The following is a 19,797-nucleotide window of genomic DNA, read 5'->3' on the forward strand; positions in this document are numbered from 1 at the left end:
TGTTGTATTACACTAGACCCTGCCTCTGTTTGTATTACATTAGACATGTCTCAGATTATATTATTCAAGATACTATGGCCTAGAAATTCACTTTGGTGTGGCCAGCTCGCTCGCGCCCAAAAGTTAGCGCTGGGCAGGGAGCCATTAGCGATCATCAGATATTCAGTGTTTGCGCCCCAATTCGGAACCAGTCGCTATACCAGGGTGTGCCCGCCTCTGCTTGGGGTGCTGACACTGAATTTCAGTGCTCTTGGTGCCGCTGCGCCAGGCGCTGCGGAGCGGCAGGATGCGGTACTGCAGGCCTCCTCCTTCTCTTAAGGGGGAGCTGCCTGCAACGGGTAGATCGCTGCTGGATTGTGCCGGGAAATGAACCCGGCACCACAGAGAAGTGCCGGGTTCACGGATAGCAGCCGGCAATGCCGCGGGGCGGGGTGGTGGAGGAGGCCGGGGAAGGAGGTGCGGGCAGGCGGCCGCCGAAAAAGCGGCCGGCCGCATCTTCCCCTTTAAAGCGCCCCACTAAGGCTACAGCACGGCCCCGTTTTCTGGTCGCTGTTTGCGGCCGCTTCGGAGGAGGCGGCCGCTACTAAATATGGGGATCGGGCCGGTTTCGGGGCGGAACCGGGGCACTGCGCACACTGATGACGTCATCGGTGCCGGCGCAGCGCTAACGGCTACCGCCGTCAAATCCGCTGCGCTGAATATCCCTGTCGCTGTTTATATTGCACTAGGCCCTGTCTCTCTTTATATCTCACTGGACGCAGTATCTGTTTATATTACACTGGGCCCTCTCTCTGTTTATATTACACTAACCTTGTCTCTCTTTATATTACACTATACCCTGCTTCTGTTTATGTTAAACTCGAACCTGTCTCTGTTTATATTGCACTGGACTCTGTCTCAGTATAAGTTACACTAAACCTGTCTCTATATATATTACACCAAATTCTGTCTCTGTGTATAGTACGCTAGAACCTTTCACTGTGTATTTTACACTAAACCTTGCTTCTGTTTTTATTACACTGGACCCTGTCTCTGTTTATTTTACATAGACCCTGGCTATTTCGATTTTGCACTAGACCCTGTCTCTCTTTATATTACAGTAAACCCTGTCTGCGTCTATATTACACTGGGCCTTTTCTCAGTTTTCATTGCACAGCACCCGGTCACTGTTTATATTATGTTAGACCCTGATCCAATTATTACTACACTATATAACGTTATTGTGTATATTACATTAGACCACACTTCTGTTTCGAGAAAACTAGACCCTTTCCCTGATTATATTACGCTAGACCTCTCTGTCTCTGTTTATATTACACTAGACACTGATTCTGTTCAGATGACACTCGACACAGCCCCTGTTTATAATACACTAGATCCTGTCGCTGTATATATTACATGAGACCCTGTCACTGTTTATTTTACATAGACCCTGTCTATTTCGATTTTGTACTGGACCCTGTCTCTCTTTATATTACACTTGACCCTGTCTCCGTTTATATTACACTGGGCCTTTTCTCAGTTTTCATTGCACAGCACCCGGTCTCTGTTTATATTATGTTAGACCATGACACATTTATTACGTTGTTGTGTATATTACATTAGACCGCACCTCTGTTTCGCGAAAACTAGACCCTTTCCCTGTTTATATTACGCTACACCACTCTGTCCCTGTTTATATTACACTCGTCACTGATTCTGTTCATATTACAGTCGACACAGCCCCTGTTAATATTACACTAGATTCTGTCGCTGTATATATTACATTACACCTTGTCTCTGTAAATATTACACTAGACCCTGCTTCTGTTTATATTACACTCGACCCTGTCTCTGTTTATGTTACACTAGACCATATCTCAATTAATATTACACTGGAACCTGTCTATGTTTATATTACAATAGCCCCAGTTTCTGATTATATTACAATAGAACCTGTCTCTGTTTATATTACACTTGAGCCTATCTCAGTTTATATTACACGAGACCCTGTCTCTGTTTATATTACACTCGACCCTGTCTTTGTTTATGTTACACTAGACTCTATATCTGTTTATATTACACTAGACCCTGCTTCTGTTTATGTTACGCTCCACCCTTTCTCTGTCTTTATTACAATCAACCCGTTTTCAATGTATATTACTCCAGACCATCTCTCTGTTTGTATTACACTAGACCCTGCTTTTGTTTATATTACACTAGACACTGTCTCTGTTTATATTACACTGGTCCCTATCTCAGTTTCTATTACACTAGATCGCATCTCTGTTTTTATTACACTAGACCCTTCCCTGTTTATATTACGCTAGACCCTGTCGTGTTTAAATTATACTAGATCTTCGCTCTGTTTATATTACACTAGACCCTGCCTCTGTTTATATTACACTAGACCCTGTCTCTGTTTATATTGCACTAGACCCATTCTCTGATTATATTACATTGGACCATGACTCTGTTTATATTTCTCTAGACCCTGTCTCTGATTATATTACACTAGACTCTGTCTCTGTTTATATTACACTAGACCCTGTCTCGTTATATATCATACTAGATCCTAGCTCTGTGTATATTACACTAGATGCTCTCTCTGCTTTATTTCTCTAGACCCTCTCTCTGATATATTACATTGGGCCCTGGCTCAGTGCATATTACACTAGACCCCGTCTCTGATTATGTTTCACTACACCCACTCTCTGTTGTATTACACTAGACCCTGTCTCTGTTTGTATTACATTGGTCATGTCTCAGTTTATAGTATGCAAGAACCTGCGTCTGCATATCTTACACTAGATGCTGTTTCTGTTTATATTGCACAAGGCGCTGTCTCTGTTTATATTACACTAGACCTTGTCGCTCTTTATGTTACACTAGACCTTGTCTCTCTTTATATTACACTATACCTTGCTTCTGTTTATGTTAAACTCGACACTGTCTCTGTATATATTGCACTGGACCCTGTCTCAGTATAAGTTACACTAGACCTGTCTCTATATATATTACACTAAAACGTGTCTCTGTGTATATTACGCTAGAACCTTTCTCTGTATATATTACACTAGACCCTGTCTATTTAGATTTTGCACTGGACCCTATCTCTGATTATATTACACTAGACCCTGTCTCCGAATAAGTTACACTGGACATTTTCTCAGTTTTCATTGCACTGAAACAGGTCTCTGCTTATATTATGTTAGACCCTGACCCAATTATTACTACACTATATGACGTTCTTGTGTATATTACATTAGACCGCACCTCTGTTTATAGTAAACTAGGCCCTTTCCCTGTTTATTTTAGGCTAGACCCTGTCTCTGTTTATATTATACTAGACCCTGTCTCTGTTTATATTACACGAGACCCTGCATCTGTTTATATTACACTCGACCCTGCCTCTGTTTATGTTACTCTAGACCATGTCTCAGTTTATATTACTCTAGGCCCTGTCTCTACTTATATTATACTAGACCCTGTCTCTGTAATTATATTACAATAGACTCTGTCTCTGTTTATTTCACACTTAACCCTGTCTATGATTATATTACACTAGACCCTGTCTCTGTTTATATTACACTAGACTCTGTCTCTGTTTATATTATACTGGATCCTCACTCTGTTTATATAACATTAGACGCTCTCGTTTTTTTTATTACACTAGACCCTGTCTCTCTTTATATTGCACTAGGCCCTTTCTCTGTTTATATTACATTAGACACTGTCTCTTTTGATTTTACACTAGGCCCTGCCTCTCCTTATATTACAATAGATCCTGTCTCTTTTTATATTCCACTAGGCCCTGTCTGTGATTATATTACACTAGAAACGGTCTCTGTTTATATTCCACTAGACCCTGTCTCTGTTTATAATATACTGGATCCTTGTTCTCTTTATATTACACTAGACGCTGTCTCTGATTGTATTAAACTAGACCCTGTCTGTGTTTCTATTACACTAGAATCTGTCTCTCTTTAGATTAAACTAGACCCTGTCTCTGTTTATATTACACTAGTCCCTGTCTATGTTTATATTACACTAGACCCTGTCTCTGTTTACATTACTCCAGACTCTGTCTCTATTTATATTACACTAGATCCTGTCACTGTTTTTAGTACACTAGACCCTGTCTCTGATATATTTCATTAGACCCTGTCTCTCTGCATATTACGCTAGACCCTGTCTCTGTTTATGTTGCACTCGAACCTGTCTCTGTTTATATTACACACGACCCGGTCTCTGTTTATATTACACTATACCAACGCTCTGTTGTATTACACTAGACCCTGCCTCTGTTTGTATTACATTAGACATGTCTCAGATTATATTATTCAAGATACTATGGCCTAGAAATTCACTTTGGTGTGGCCAGCTCGCTCGCGCCCAAAAGTTAGCGCTGGGCAGGGAGCCATTAGCGATCATCAGATATTCAGTGTTTGCGCCCCAATTCGGAACCAGTCGCTATACCAGGGTGTGCCCGCCTCTGCTTGGGGTGCTGACACTGAATTTCAGTGCTCTTGGTGCCGCTGCGCCAGGCGCTGCGGAGCGGCAGGATGCGGTACTGCAGGCCTCCTCCTTCTCTTAAGGGGGAGCTGCCTGCAACGGGTAGATCGCTGCTGGATTGTGCCGGGAAATGAACCCGGCACCACAGAGAAGTGCCGGGTTCACGGATAGCAGCCGGCAATGCCGCGGGGCGGGGTGGTGGAGGAGGCCGGGGAAGGAGGTGCGGGCAGGCGGCCGCCGAAAAAGCGGCCGGCCGCATCTTCCCCTTTAAAGCGCCCCACTAAGGCTACAGCACGGCCCCGTTTTCTGGTCGCTGTTTGCGGCCGCTTCGGAGGAGGCGGCCGCTACTAAATATGGGGATCGGGCCGGTTTCGGGGCGGAACCGGGGCACTGCGCACACTGATGACGTCATCGGTGCCGGCGCAGCGCTAACGGCTACCGCCGTCAAATCCGCTGCGCTGAATATCCCTGTCGCTGTTTATATTGCACTAGGCCCTGTCTCTCTTTATATCTCACTGGACGCAGTATCTGTTTATATTACACTGGGCCCTCTCTCTGTTTATATTACACTAACCTTGTCTCTCTTTATATTACACTATACCCTGCTTCTGTTTATGTTAAACTCGAACCTGTCTCTGTTTATATTGCACTGGACTCTGTCTCAGTATAAGTTACACTAAACCTGTCTCTATATATATTACACCAAATTCTGTCTCTGTGTATAGTACGCTAGAACCTTTCACTGTGTATTTTACACTAAACCTTGCTTCTGTTTTTATTACACTGGACCCTGTCTCTGTTTATTTTACATAGACCCTGGCTATTTCGATTTTGCACTAGACCCTGTCTCTCTTTATATTACAGTAAACCCTGTCTGCGTCTATATTACACTGGGCCTTTTCTCAGTTTTCATTGCACAGCACCCGGTCACTGTTTATATTATGTTAGACCCTGATCCAATTATTACTACACTATATAACGTTATTGTGTATATTACATTAGACCACACTTCTGTTTCGAGAAAACTAGACCCTTTCCCTGATTATATTACGCTAGACCTCTCTGTCTCTGTTTATATTACACTAGACACTGATTCTGTTCAGATGACACTCGACACAGCCCCTGTTTATAATACACTAGATCCTGTCGCTGTATATATTACATGAGACCCTGTCACTGTTTATTTTACATAGACCCTGTCTATTTCGATTTTGTACTGGACCCTGTCTCTCTTTATATTACACTTGACCCTGTCTCCGTTTATATTACACTGGGCCTTTTCTCAGTTTTCATTGCACAGCACCCGGTCTCTGTTTATATTATGTTAGACCATGACACATTTATTACGTTGTTGTGTATATTACATTAGACCGCACCTCTGTTTCGCGAAAACTAGACCCTTTCCCTGTTTATATTACGCTACACCACTCTGTCCCTGTTTATATTACACTCGTCACTGATTCTGTTCATATTACAGTCGACACAGCCCCTGTTAATATTACACTAGATTCTGTCGCTGTATATATTACATTACACCTTGTCTCTGTAAATATTACACTAGACCCTGCTTCTGTTTATATTACACTCGACCCTGTCTCTGTTTATGTTACACTAGACCATATCTCAATTAATATTACACTGGAACCTGTCTATGTTTATATTACAATAGCCCCAGTTTCTGATTATATTACAATAGAACCTGTCTCTGTTTATATTACACTTGAGCCTATCTCAGTTTATATTACACGAGACCCTGTCTCTGTTTATATTACACTCGACCCTGTCTTTGTTTATGTTACACTAGACTCTATATCTGTTTATATTACACTAGACCCTGCTTCTGTTTATGTTACGCTCCACCCTTTCTCTGTCTTTATTACAATCAACCCGTTTTCAATGTATATTACTCCAGACCATCTCTCTGTTTGTATTACACTAGACCCTGCTTTTGTTTATATTACACTAGACACTGTCTCTGTTTATATTACACTGGTCCCTATCTCAGTTTCTATTACACTAGACCGCATCTCTGTTTTTATTACACTAGACCCTTCCCTGTTTATATTACACTAGACCCTGTCGCTGTTTATATTATACTAGATCCTCGCTCTGTTTATATTACACTAGACCCTGTCTCTATTTATATTACACTCGACCCTGTCTCAGTTTATATTGCACTAGACCAATTCTCGGATTATATTACACGAGACCATGACTCTGTTTATATTTCTCGAGACACTGTCTCTGTTTACATTACACTAGACCCTTTCTCTTTATACTTCATACTAGATCCTTGCTCTGTGTATATTACACTAGATCCTCTCTCTGCTTTATTACTCTAGACCCTGTCTCTGATATATTACATTGGACCCTGGCTCTGTGCATATTACACTAGACCCCGTCTCCGATTATATTACACTAGACCCACTCTCTGTTGTATTACATTAGACCCTGCCTCTGTTTGTATTACTTTAGACATGTCTCAGTTTATAGTATACAAGACCCTGTGTCTGCTTATCTTACACTCGTCGCTGTTTCTGTTTATATTACACAAGGCCCTGTCTCTGTTTATATTAAACTAGACTTTGTCAATCTTTATGTTACACTAGATCTTGTCTCTCTTTATATTACACTATACCCTGCTTCTGTTTATGTTAATCTCGGCACTGTCTCTGTATATATTGCACTGGACCCTGTCTCAGTATCAGTTACACTAGACCTGTCTCTATATATATTACACTAAAGCCTGTCTCTGTGTATATTACGCTAGAACCTTTCTCTGTATATATTACACTAGACTCTGTCTATTTAGATTTTGCACTAGACCCTATCTCTGATTATATTACACTAGACCCTGTATCCGTTTAAATTACACTGGACCTTTTCTCAGTTTTCATTGCGCTGAAACAGGTCTCTGCTTATATTATGTTAGACCCTGACCCAATTATTACTAAACTATTTGACGTTGTAGTGTATATTACATTAGACCGCACCTCTGTTTATAGTAAACTAGACCCTTTCCCTGTTTATATTAGGCTAGACCCTGTCTCTGTTTATAGTACACTCGACCCTGTCTCTGTTTATATTACACGATACCCTGCTTCTATTTATATTACACTCGATCCCGCCTCTGTTTATGTTACACTAGACCATGTCTCAGTTTATATTACACTAGACCCTGTCTCTGTTTATATTACACTAGACCCTGTCTCTGTACTTATATTACAATAGACTCTGTCTCTGTTTATATCACACTAAAGCCTGTCTATGATTATATTACACTAGACCCTGTCTCTCTTTATATTGCACAAGACCCTTTCTCTGTTTATATTACACAAGACCCTGTCTCTTTTGATTTTATTCCACTAGGCCCTGTCAAAGTTTATATTACACTAGACCCTGTCTCTGTTTATATTACACTAGACCCTCTCTCTGTTTATAATATACTAGATCCTTGTACTCTTTATTTTACACTAGACGCTGTCTCTGATTGTATTAAACTAGACCCTGTCTGTGTTTCTATTACACTAGAATCTGTCTCTCTTTATATTGAACTAGACCCTGTCTCTGTTTATGTTACAGTAGTCCCTGTCTCTGTTTATATTGCACTGGACCCTGTCTCAGTATAAGTTACACTAGACCTGTCTCTATATATATTACACCAAATTCAGTCTCTGTGTATATTACGCTACATCCATTCACTGTGTATTTTACACTAGACCCTGCTTCTGTTTTTATTACACTCGACCCTGTCTCTGCTTATATTACATTAGACCCTGTCTCTGTTTATTTTACATAGACCCTGTCTATTTCGATTTTGTACTAGACCCTTTCTCTCTTTATATTACACTAGGCCCTGTCTCCGTTTATATTATACTGGGCCTTTTCTCAGTTTTCATTGCACAGCACCCGGTCTCTGTTTATATTATGTTAGACCATGACCCATTTATTACCAAACTATATGACGTTGTTGTGTATATTATATTAGACCACACCTCTGTTTCGCGAAAACTAGACCCTTTCCCTGTTTATATTACGCTACACCACTCTGTCCCTGTTTATATTACACTAGACACTGATTCTGTTCATATTACAGTCGACACAGCCCCTGTTTATATTACACTGGATCCTGTCGCTGTATATATTACATTAGACCTTGTCTCTGTAAATATTACACTAGACCCTGCTTCTGTTTATATTACACTCGACCCTGTCTCTGTTTATGTTACACTAGACCATATCTCAGTTTATATTACACTGGAACCTGTCTATGTTTATATTACAATAGACCCCGTTTCTGATTATATTACAATAGAACCTGTCTCCGTTTATGTTACACTGGACCCGGTCTCTGTTTATAATACACTAGACCCTGTCTCTGTTTAAATTACACTTGACCCTGCCTCTGTTTATATTATTGTAGATCCTTGCACTGTTTCTATTTAATTAGATCCTGTCTCTGTATAAATTACACTAGACACTGACTCTGTTTATATCACACTAAACCCTGTCTATGATTAAATTGCACCAGACCCTGTCTCTGTTTATATTACACTAGTGTCTGTCTCTGTATATATTAAACTAGATCCTCGCTCTGTTTATATTGCACTAGATGCTGTCTCTGCTTATATTACACTAGACCCTGCCTCTTTTAATATTACACTAGACCCTCTCTCTGTGTATATTACACTCGACCCTGTCTCTGTTCAAATTACCAAGACCCTGTCTTGGTTTATGTTACACTAGACCCTGTCTCTGTTTATATTACACAAATCCTTTCTCTGTTTTAATTCCACTAGGCCCTGTCTATGTTTATATTACACTAGACCTTGTTTACATTACAGCAGACGCTGTCTCTGTTTATATTATACTAGGACCTTTCTCTGTCTATATTACACTAGACCCTGTCTCTGATATATTACATTAGAACCTGTCTCTGTGCATATTACACGAGACCCTGTTTCTGTTTATATTACACTAGACCCTGTCTCTGATTCTATTACGCTAGAACCTCTCTCTGTTTATATTACACTAGACCCTGTCTCTGTATATATTACACTAGACCCTGTCTCTGTTTATATTACACTCGACCCTGTCTCTTTTTATATTACACTAGACCTTGTCTCAGTTTATATTACACTAGACCTTGTCTCTGTTTATATTGCACTGGACCCTGTCATTTTTTTACTGAAATAGACCCTGTCCCAGTTTATATTACACGAGACCCTGTCGCGGATTACATTACCCCAGATAGCGTCTCGGATTATATTACACTCGACACTGTCTCATCTATTACTGCACAAGGCATTTCTGCTCATGTTAAACTAGATCCTCTCTCTGCTTATATTACTCTAGATCCTGTGCACGTTTGTAGTAATATAGTCCCTGTCTCTGTTTATTTTGCACTAGACCCGGTCTCTGTATATAATAAACTAGACCCTGTCTCTGCTTATAATTCACTCGATCTGCTCTCTGTTTATTTAACACTAGACATTGTCTCTGACTTTATTACACTAGACCCTGTCTCTGTTTATATTACACTAGACACTGTATCTGTTTATATTACACTCGACCCTGTCTTTGTTTATATTACACTAGAGTCTGTATCTGTTTATATTACACTAGACCCTACTTCTGTTTATATAACACTCCACCCTCTCTCTGTCTTTATTGCATTCGAACCGTTTTCAGTTTATATTACTCTTGACCATGTCTCTATTTGTATTATACTAGACCCTGTTTTTGTTTATATTACACTAGACACTGTCTCTGTTTATATTACACTGGTCCCTATCTCAGTTTATATTACATTAGACCACGTCTCTTATATTATTACACTAGACCCTGTCTCTGTTTATATTTCTCTAGACCCTGTCTCTGATTATATTACACTAGACCATGACTCTGTTTATATTTCTCTAGACCCTGTCTCTGATTATATTACACTAGACTCTGTCTCTGTTTATATTACACTAGACCCTGTCTCGGTATATATCATACTAGATCCTAGCTCTGTGTATATTACACTAGATGCTCTCTCTGCTTTTTTACTCTAGACCCTGTCTCTGATATATTATATTGGACCCTGGCTCAGTGCATATTACACTAGACCCCGTCTCTGATTATGTTTCACTACACCCACTCTCTGTTGTATTACACTAGACCCTGTCTCTGTTTGTATTACATTGGTCATGTCTCAGTTTATAGTATGCAAGAACCTGCGTCTGCTTATCTTACACTAGATGCTGTTTCTGTTTATATTGCACAAGGCGCTGTCTCTGTTTATATTACACTAGACCTTGTCGCTCTTTATGTTACACTAGACCTTGTCTCTCTTTATATTACACTATACCCTGCTTCTGTTTATGTTAAACTCGACACTGTCTCTGTATATATTGCACTGGACCATGTCTCAGTATAAGTTACACTAGACCTGTCTCTATATATATTACACTAAAACGTGTCTCTGTGTATATTACGCTATAACCTTTCTCTGTATATGTTACACGAGACCCTGTCTATTTAGATTTTGCACTAGACCCTATCTCTGATTATATTACACTAGGCCCTGTCTCCGTTTAAGTTGCACTGGACCTTTTCTCAGTTTTCATTGCACTGAAACAGGTCTCTGCTTATATTATGTTAGACCCTGACCCAATTATTACTACACTATATGACGTTTTTGTGTATATTACATTAGACCGCACCTCTGTTTATAGTAAACTAGACCCTTTCCCTGTTTATTTTAGGCTAGATCCTGTCTCTGTTTATATTACACTAGACCCTGTCTCTGTTTATGTTACTCTAGACCATGTCTCAGTTTATATTACTCTAGACCCTGTCTCTGTTTATATTATACTAGACCCTGTCTTTGTAATTATATTACAATAGACCCTGTCTCTGTTTATTTCACACTTAACCCTGTCTATGATTATATTACACTAGACCCTGTCTCTGTTTATATTACACTAGACTCTGTTTCTGTTTATATTATACTGGATCCTCACTCTGTTTATATTACACTAGACGCTCTCGTTTTTTTATTACACTATACCCTGTCTCTCTTTATATTGCACTAGACCCTTTCTCTGTTTATATTACATTAGACCCTGTCTCTTTTGATTTTACACTAGGCCCTGTCTCTCTTTATATTACACTAGATCCTTTCTCTTTTTATATTCCACTAGGCCCTGTCTGTGATTATATTACACTAGGAACGGTCTCTGTTTATATTTCACTAGACCCTGTCTCTGTTTATATTACACTAGACCCTGTCTCTGTTTATAATATACTGGATCCTTGTTCTGTTTATATTACACTAGACGCTGTCTCTGATTGTATTAAACTAGACACTGTCTGTGTTTCTATTACACTAGAATCTGTCTCTCTTTAGATTAAACTAGACCCTGTCTCTGTTTATATTACACTAGTCCCTGTCTATGTTTATATTTCACTAGACCCTGTCTCTGTTTGCATTACTCTAGACTCTGTCTCTATTTATATTACACTAGATCCTGTCACTGTTTTTAGTACTCTAGACCCTGTCTCTGATATATTTCATTAGACCCTGTCTCTCTGCATATTACGCTAGACCCTGTCTCTGTTTATATTGCACTCGACCCTGTCTCTGTTTATATTACACTAGACCCTGTCTCTGTTTATATTACACACAACCCGGTCTCTGTTTATATTACACTATACCAACGCTCTGTTGTATTACACTGAATACAAGGGGGCATAGATTCAGGGTAAGGGGCAGGAGATTTAGAGGGGATTTGAGGAGGAACTTTTTCACCCAGAGGGTGGTTGGAATGTGGAACTCAATGCCTGAAAGGGTGGTGGAGGCAGGAACCCTCACAACATTCAAGAAGTATTTGGATGAGCACTTGAAATGCCATTGCATACAAGGCTAAGGACCAAATGCTGGAAAATGGGATTAGACTGGACAGGGATGGATGGGCGGCGCAGACACAATGGGCCGAAGGGCCTCTTTCTGTGCTGTAAAACTCTATGGGCTAGATTTTCAGTAGCTTGCGCCAGCAGTTAGCGCCTTAAGAGAAGTGATTTCCGGGCGCTATGCGTGTAGCGCCCGGGCGCAGCGCAGTTTGCGCTCCGCCCCAAATTAAGTTGCCCGTTAGCGCCGGCGCAAAGTTTAGCGCCCGCCCGGATGCGCGCGCAGAAAATGACGTCACATCCTCGTGCAATGCCCTTTGGCCGCCCCGATTGCAAACTTCAGTCGGACCGCCCCATTGTGCGGCGGGCGGCCGGAGCATTTGGAAAAAGGAACGCAACACAACCAGCGCGGGCCCCGGGGGGCGCTAATTAAAGGGAACGTCCTCTCCAGTATAAAGGCCATCCTTTTTTCAGAAAACAGTCTTGTGCAACGCATTTCTGGAGACACAACAAGGAGGATAGCTAACTGGTTTCAAGCAGCAAGAGCCAGGTATTTTTGGACTCAGGCAACAGCGCTGCAAGTGGCCATTTGGAAATTAGAGTGTTTGCCAGGATTTGATGGGGGTTGCATGGGGTGCCGACGCGGAGCTGCAGCTCCATGTCCGTAGGGCTCGCAGACGCATTGTGAGAGGGGCAGCCCTGGCTAGAGGCAGAGGGGGCTACAGGCGTCGGCCACGTAGGCCTTACCCAGTCAGGCTATACCGCCAGCAGCGCTCCTACCTAAACATGAGTGCCGCGCGATGTGTTAAAAGGCTCCGATTCCGAAAGGGGGTGATTGCAGAGATCTGCCACCTGCTTCGCCGAGTTCTGCGGCCAAAGCTCAGGTGCAGGACGTCTCTGTCGGTGGAAGTGAAGGTGACAGTGGCATTGAACTTCTATGCCACCGGCTCCTTCCAATACGCTGCTGGGGACATAGCAAACATCTCCCAGTACGGCGCGCATCGCTGCATCCGCCAGGTGACCGAAGCACTGTTCAGAAGGAGAAGCCAATTCATCTCCTTCCCCATGGCCCTGGAGAGCCAGCATCAGCGCGCATTGGGATTTTCCACACTCGGGGAATTCCCCTTGGTGCAGGGCGCCATTGACTGTACGCATGTGGCTTTGCGGGCCCCTCTGGAGCATGGCGAGCAGTATCGCAACAGGAAGGGCTACCATTCTCTGAATGTGCAGCTGGTCTGTGACCACAAGCAGCGCATCATGGCAGTCAATGCCAGCTTCCCAGGCAGCAGCCACGATGCCTTTATCCTGCGGCAGAGTACTGTGCATGACATGTTCCAGGCACAGCCTCCTCCAAGAGGATGGCTACTCGGGGACAAAGGCTATCCTTTGTGCACCTGGCTCATGACCCCGCTCCGCGCGCCCAGGACCGCTGCTGAAGAGGCCTACAACGAGAGCCATCAAACCACCCGCAACATCATCGAGCTAACTATTGGGGTCCTCAAGCAGCGGTTCCGCTGCCTTGATCGCTCCGGAGGAGCTCTCCAGTATTCGCCGGACCGGGTCTCCCAATTTGTGGTGGTTTGCTGCATGCTACACAACCTGGCTATCCGCAGGACTCAGGCACTGCCACCTGACGTTGGACCAGCACCTCAGGAGGAGGAGCAGGAGGAGCATGAGGAGGAGGAGGAGGAGGAGGAGGAGGAGCAGGAGTACGTTCCCAGGAGGGAGCGACCAGGGCCAAGGGCCGCACGACGCCACCTTATTACACGGTACTTCTAAGCCCCCTGTCAGGGAATGGCCAGGGGCCATGAGTGAAGATGAATGCAGCCGCTCCGCAAGCCCTCAGCCGGCGAAGCCAACAAACACTAAGAAGAACAACCATGGAGACTGCATGAATAAAGATAATTTTTTATTACACAAAAATGAAAAGCCCTTCCCACATGAATCCCCAAAAACAATAAACGGGCCCCACAAAAAGCCCAACAAACGACTCACTCCCACAAACTGGGGAGGAGCCACTCCACCTTTATTGAAACCGGGCCTCAACGTCGGCCTAACGCAAAAAAAAAGCCCTCCAAAAGCACAACCATGGGCAAAATAAAGATGGCCACCGCCATATTAAAGGAAAGCTGGCCACACCCTCTACTGAGTGGCCCGCGAGGGCGAGACCTTGGCCAGCATTTTGCCTCCACTGCCCTGCCTGCTGCTCCTTCGCAAGCTCTGCCCAGTGGCTGCTGCGAGGCTGGGGGAAGGCGCCTGAGGCTCAGATGCCCTTCCGCCAGATGCCGCTGGGGGGCGGCCTACACGGCGTTTGGGCCTCGAGGGGCCGTCTGCTGAGTGGCGCACCTGAGCCTGGCCACCATCAGCTGCAGCCGCTTGCCGTCGACGCCCCAGAGGGGGAATGGCGGCGACGGATGGCGCAATGTGGGCCAGCTGGCGTCTGGGATGCGCTGGCTGGTGCTGTGGCGCGGTGGCACTCGGCCGGGCCCGCACTGCAGGATCCGCAGCAATCAGCCGACGGCCGGCTTGCTGGGATGGTCCAGCGCAGCGCCTGCCCTGGCGATGCCTGCCTGAGACAGCGCGTGTGGCAGCAGTGAGTGGCCCTGTGGTCCTGGTGTGCGCGCGCATCACATCCGCCAGGGTCTTGACGGCATCAGTTAGCATGCGGCCAGTCGCGGCAGTTGCTGCCCCGAACTGGCGCACACTGGTCGCCAGCGACTCGATGGCCTCAGGCATGCGCCCCACCACGCTCATGAGCTCCGTGTGGCGCCGGTCCGAGTCGTCGGCCATCTGATCGAGCTTCCGCACCTCCTCCGAAGTGAAGGTGTCCGGACTGGAGTCGCGACTCTCCCGCTGGGGAGGAGGGGGCCGAACTAGGGGACCCTTGCCGCGTTGGTGACGGCGAGTGTGCCGAGCAGCAGCACTCCCCTCTGATCCTTCCCCCCTTTGGGGGGAAGGCCGCGGGCCACGCGCACGGCTGCTGGGTGGCTGGACGCCACTGGTCCCAGAAGCTGCATTGCCCTGCGACAGTTCCTCCAGGCACTCGTCCAGTGAGGAGGTGTCAAGCATTTCCTCCTCTCCTGCGGGACGTGACTGTTCCCCCGAAGGTCCGGCTTGCTCCTCCTCCTCCTCCTGGTTGGAGGTGCTGTCACTGGCAGCCTCAGGGTCCTGGTCGTCACCAGCTGAAAGCAGGAATGCACAAGAGTAGCTTCAGAGTGAGGAGACGGCATCAGCGAGGGAGTTAGGACTGGTGGGATTCAGCGCATTGGTGGGACAGTGGCAAAGGAGGTAGCTCGGATGGGCCAGTGCGACGCGAGAGGGCCAAAAGGCGAGGTCCTTACCATTGCCGGGCAGTGGAGGGTCGGATACACCGCACGCTGTGGGGACAATCACACGGGCTCCCATGAGCACACACACGCGCTCCTCCAGCCGAGTGAGCTTCTGCAGCTTGGCACGGCCACCCCTGGCACGGGCCTGGCGATTAAACGCTACTTTAGCCTGCAAGAGAAAGGACGGGCTGTAAGTGCGCAGTGAAGCCCTGATGTAGTGTGCACTGCCTCCCATGGTGGAATAGCTTGGACAGAGTGAAGCCCTGATGTAGTGTGCACTGCCTCCCATGGTGGAATAGCTTGGACAGAGTGAAGCCCTGATGTAGTGTGCACTGCCTCCCATGGTGGAATAGCTTGGACAGATTGAAGCCCTGATGTAGTGTGCACTGCCTCCCATGGTGGAATAGCTTGGACAGAGTGAAGCCCTGATGTAGTGTGCACTGCCTCCCATGGTGGAATAGCTTGGACAGAGTGAAGCCCTGATGTAGTGTGCACTGCCTCCCATGGTGGAATAGCTTGGACAGAGTGAAGCCCTGATGTAGTGTGCACTGCCTCCCATGGTGGAATAGCTTGGACAGAGTGAAGCCCTGATGTACTGTCCACTGCCTCCCATGGTGGAATAGCTTGGCCAAAGTGTAGAGTGCCGAATGGCCATTTGATGCTCATGACTGTCCCAATGCTGCTGGCTGAGGGCTGGCCAAAAGGACTTTAAGGTCCCTTTGCCCATCATGTCAGGTGTACATGCAAGAATGAGGAGGAGACTGGAAAGGCTACTCACCCTCACAATCCTGGTTAGATCGTTGTATTTCTTACGGCATTGTTTGTGGGTCCTGGGGGCCTCGCCGGTGAACGTCACCCTCTGGGCGATCTGCTTCCAGGCTTTGGTGTAGTCGTGGTGGGTTGGATTCCTCCCACTCTCTGGAAACAAGATCTTGCGCCTCACCTCCAGAGCTGTGACCATTATGTCCAGATCACCCTCTGAGAAGCGCAGGGCACGCTGACGGGCCTTCTCTGGCGTTGCCATGACTCCCTGGGGCTGAGCAGTAGTGTTGAGGCCTCTTTGCAAGGCTGCAGTGTGCAGGGCGTGGCAGCAGACCAATTCGTCCCTTCCCCCTTTAAGAGCTGGTCGGCACCACGGGGTCTGCTGTCAGTGCAAAAATGACCGCACCCGTGCTGCGCCCCGCCTGGGCGCTATCCCTCTGGACCGCCGGCTTAGCGCCTAAAGAGAGTAGTGGAACGCCTCTTTTAGCGCTCCACCAACCTCTTAGGGCGAAGCCACTGAATTCCCGGCAACGGGGCGCTACTTTGGGGCGGGCGCTAACTTCGGGCGGGCGCTAAAGCTAGCGCCCCAAAACTGCCTATACTGAAAATCTAGCCCTATGACTCTATGACCCTGCCTCTGTTTGTATTACATTAGACATGTCTCAGATTATATTATACAAGATACTATGGCCTAGAAATTCACTTTGGGGTGGCCAGCTCGCTCGCGCCCAAAAGTTAGCGCTGGGCGGGGAGCCATTAGCGATCATCAGATATTCAGTGTTTGCGCCCCAATTCGGAACCAGGCGCTATACCAGGGTGTGCCCACCTCCACTTGGGGTGCTGACACTGAATTTCAGCGCTCTTGGCGCCGCTGTGCCAGCCGCTGCGGAGCGGCAGGCTGCGGTGCTGCAGGCCTCCTCATTCTCTTAAGGGGGAACTGCCTGCAACGGGGAGATCGCTGCTGGATTGTGCCGGCAAATGAGCCCAGGACCACAGAGAAGTGCCGGGTTCACGGATAGCAGCCGGCAATGCCGCGGGGGGGGGGTACTGGAGGAGGCCGGGGAAGGAGGTGCGGGCAGGCGGCCGCCGAAAAAGCAGCTGGCCGCATCTTCCCCTTTAAAGCGCCCCACTAAGGCTACAGCACAGCCCCGTTTTCTGGTCGCTGTTTGCGGCCACTTCGGAGGAGGGGGCCGCTACTAAATATGGGGATCGGGCCGGTTTCGGGGTGGAACCGGGGCACTGCGCACACCGATGACGTCATCGGTGCCGGCGCAGCGCTAACGGCTACCGCCGTCAAATCCGCTGCGCTGAATATCCCTGTCGCTGTTTATATTGCACTAGGCCCTGTCTCTCTTTATATCTCACTGGACGCAGTATCTGTTTATATTACACTGGGCCCTCTCTCTGTTTATATTACACTAACCTTGTCTCTCTTTATATTACACTATACCCTGCTTCTGTTTATGTTAAACTCGAACCTGTCTCTGTTTATATTGCACTGGACTCTGTCGCAGTATAAGTTACACTAAACCTGTCTCTATATATATTACACCAAATTCTGTCTCTGTGTATAGTACGCTAGAACCTTTCACTGTGTATTTTACACTAAACCTTGCTTCTGTTTTTATTACACTCGACCCTGTCTCTGCTTATATTACATTAGACCCTGTCTCTGTTTATTTTACATAGACCCTGGCTATTTCGATTTTGCACTAGACCCTGTCTCTCTTTATATTACTCTAAACCCTGTCTCCGTCTATATTACACTGGGCCTTTTCTCAGTTTTCATTGCACAGCACCCGGTCACTGTTTATATTATGTTAGACCCTGATCCAATTATTACTACACTATATAACGTTATTGTGTATATTACATTAGACCACACCTCTGTTTCGAGAAAACTAGACCCTTTCCCTGATTATATTACGCTAGACCTCTCTGTCTCTGTTTATATTACACTAGACACTGATTCTGTTCATATGACACTCGACACAGCCCCTGTTTATAATACACTAGATCCTGTCGCTGTATATATTACATTAGACCTTGTCTCTGTAAGTATTACACTAGACCCTGCTTCTGTTTATATTACACTCGACCCTGTCTCTGTTTATGATACACTAGATCATATCTCAGTTTATATTACACTGGACCCTGTCTATGTTTATATTACAATAGACCCCGTTTCTGCTTATATTACAATAGAACCTGTCTCTGTTTATTTCGCACTGGACCCGGTCTCCGTTTATAATACACTAGACCCTGTCTCTGTTTAAGTTACACTAGACCCTGCCTCTGTTTATATTATAGTAGATCCTCGCACTCTTTATATTTAATTAGACCCTGTCTTGTTTATATAACACTAGACACTGTCTCTGTTTATATCACACTAAACCCTGTCTATGATTAAATTACACTAGACCATGTCTCTGTTTATATTACACTAGAGTCTGTCTCTGTATATATTAAACTAGATCTTTGCTCTGTTTATATTGCACTAGACCCTGTGTCTGCTTATCTTACACTAGACGCTGTTCTGTTTATATTATACAAGGCGGTGTCTCTGTTTATATTACACTAGACACTGTCTCTTTTTATATTACACTTGACCCTGTCTCTGTGTATATTACAATAGACCCTGCCTCTGATTAAATTAAACTAGACCCTGTCTCTGTTTATATTATACTAGAATCTGTCTCTGCTTTTACTCCACTAGGCCCTGTCTATGTTTATATTACACTAGACCCTGTCTCTGTTTGCATTACACTAGACGCTCTCTCTGTTTATATTATACTAGGACCTGTCTCTGTCTATATTACACTAGACCCAGTCTCTGACATATTACATTAGAACCTGTCTCTGTGCATATTACACTAGACCCTGTCTCTGTTTATGTTACACTAGACCCTGTCTCTGATTAAATTATGCTAGAACCTCTCTCTGTTTATATTACACTCGACCCTGTCTCTGTTTATATTACACTAGACCCTGTCTCTGTTTATATTGCACTATACACTGTCTCTGTTTAAATTACACTGGACCCTGTCTCTATTTATATTATACTAGATCCTATCTCAGTTTATATTACACGAGACCCTGTCTCAGGTTGTATTACTCTAATCACTGTCTCTGTTTATATTACACTAGAGCCTGCCTCTGTGTATATTACAATAGACCCTGCCTCTGATTAAATTAAACTAGACCCTGTCTCTGTTTATATTACACTAGAATCTGTCTCTGTTTTTATTCCACTAGGCCCTGTCTATGTCTATATTACACTAGACCCTGTCTCTGTTTGCATTACACTAGACGCTCTCTC

The sequence above is a fragment of the Somniosus microcephalus genome, chromosome 4, assembly GCF_052327205.1.
Source record: "Somniosus microcephalus isolate GS21.2 chromosome 4, FLI_Smic_1.0, whole genome shotgun sequence".
Classification (NCBI taxonomy): domain Eukaryota; kingdom Metazoa; phylum Chordata; class Chondrichthyes; order Squaliformes; family Somniosidae; genus Somniosus; species Somniosus microcephalus.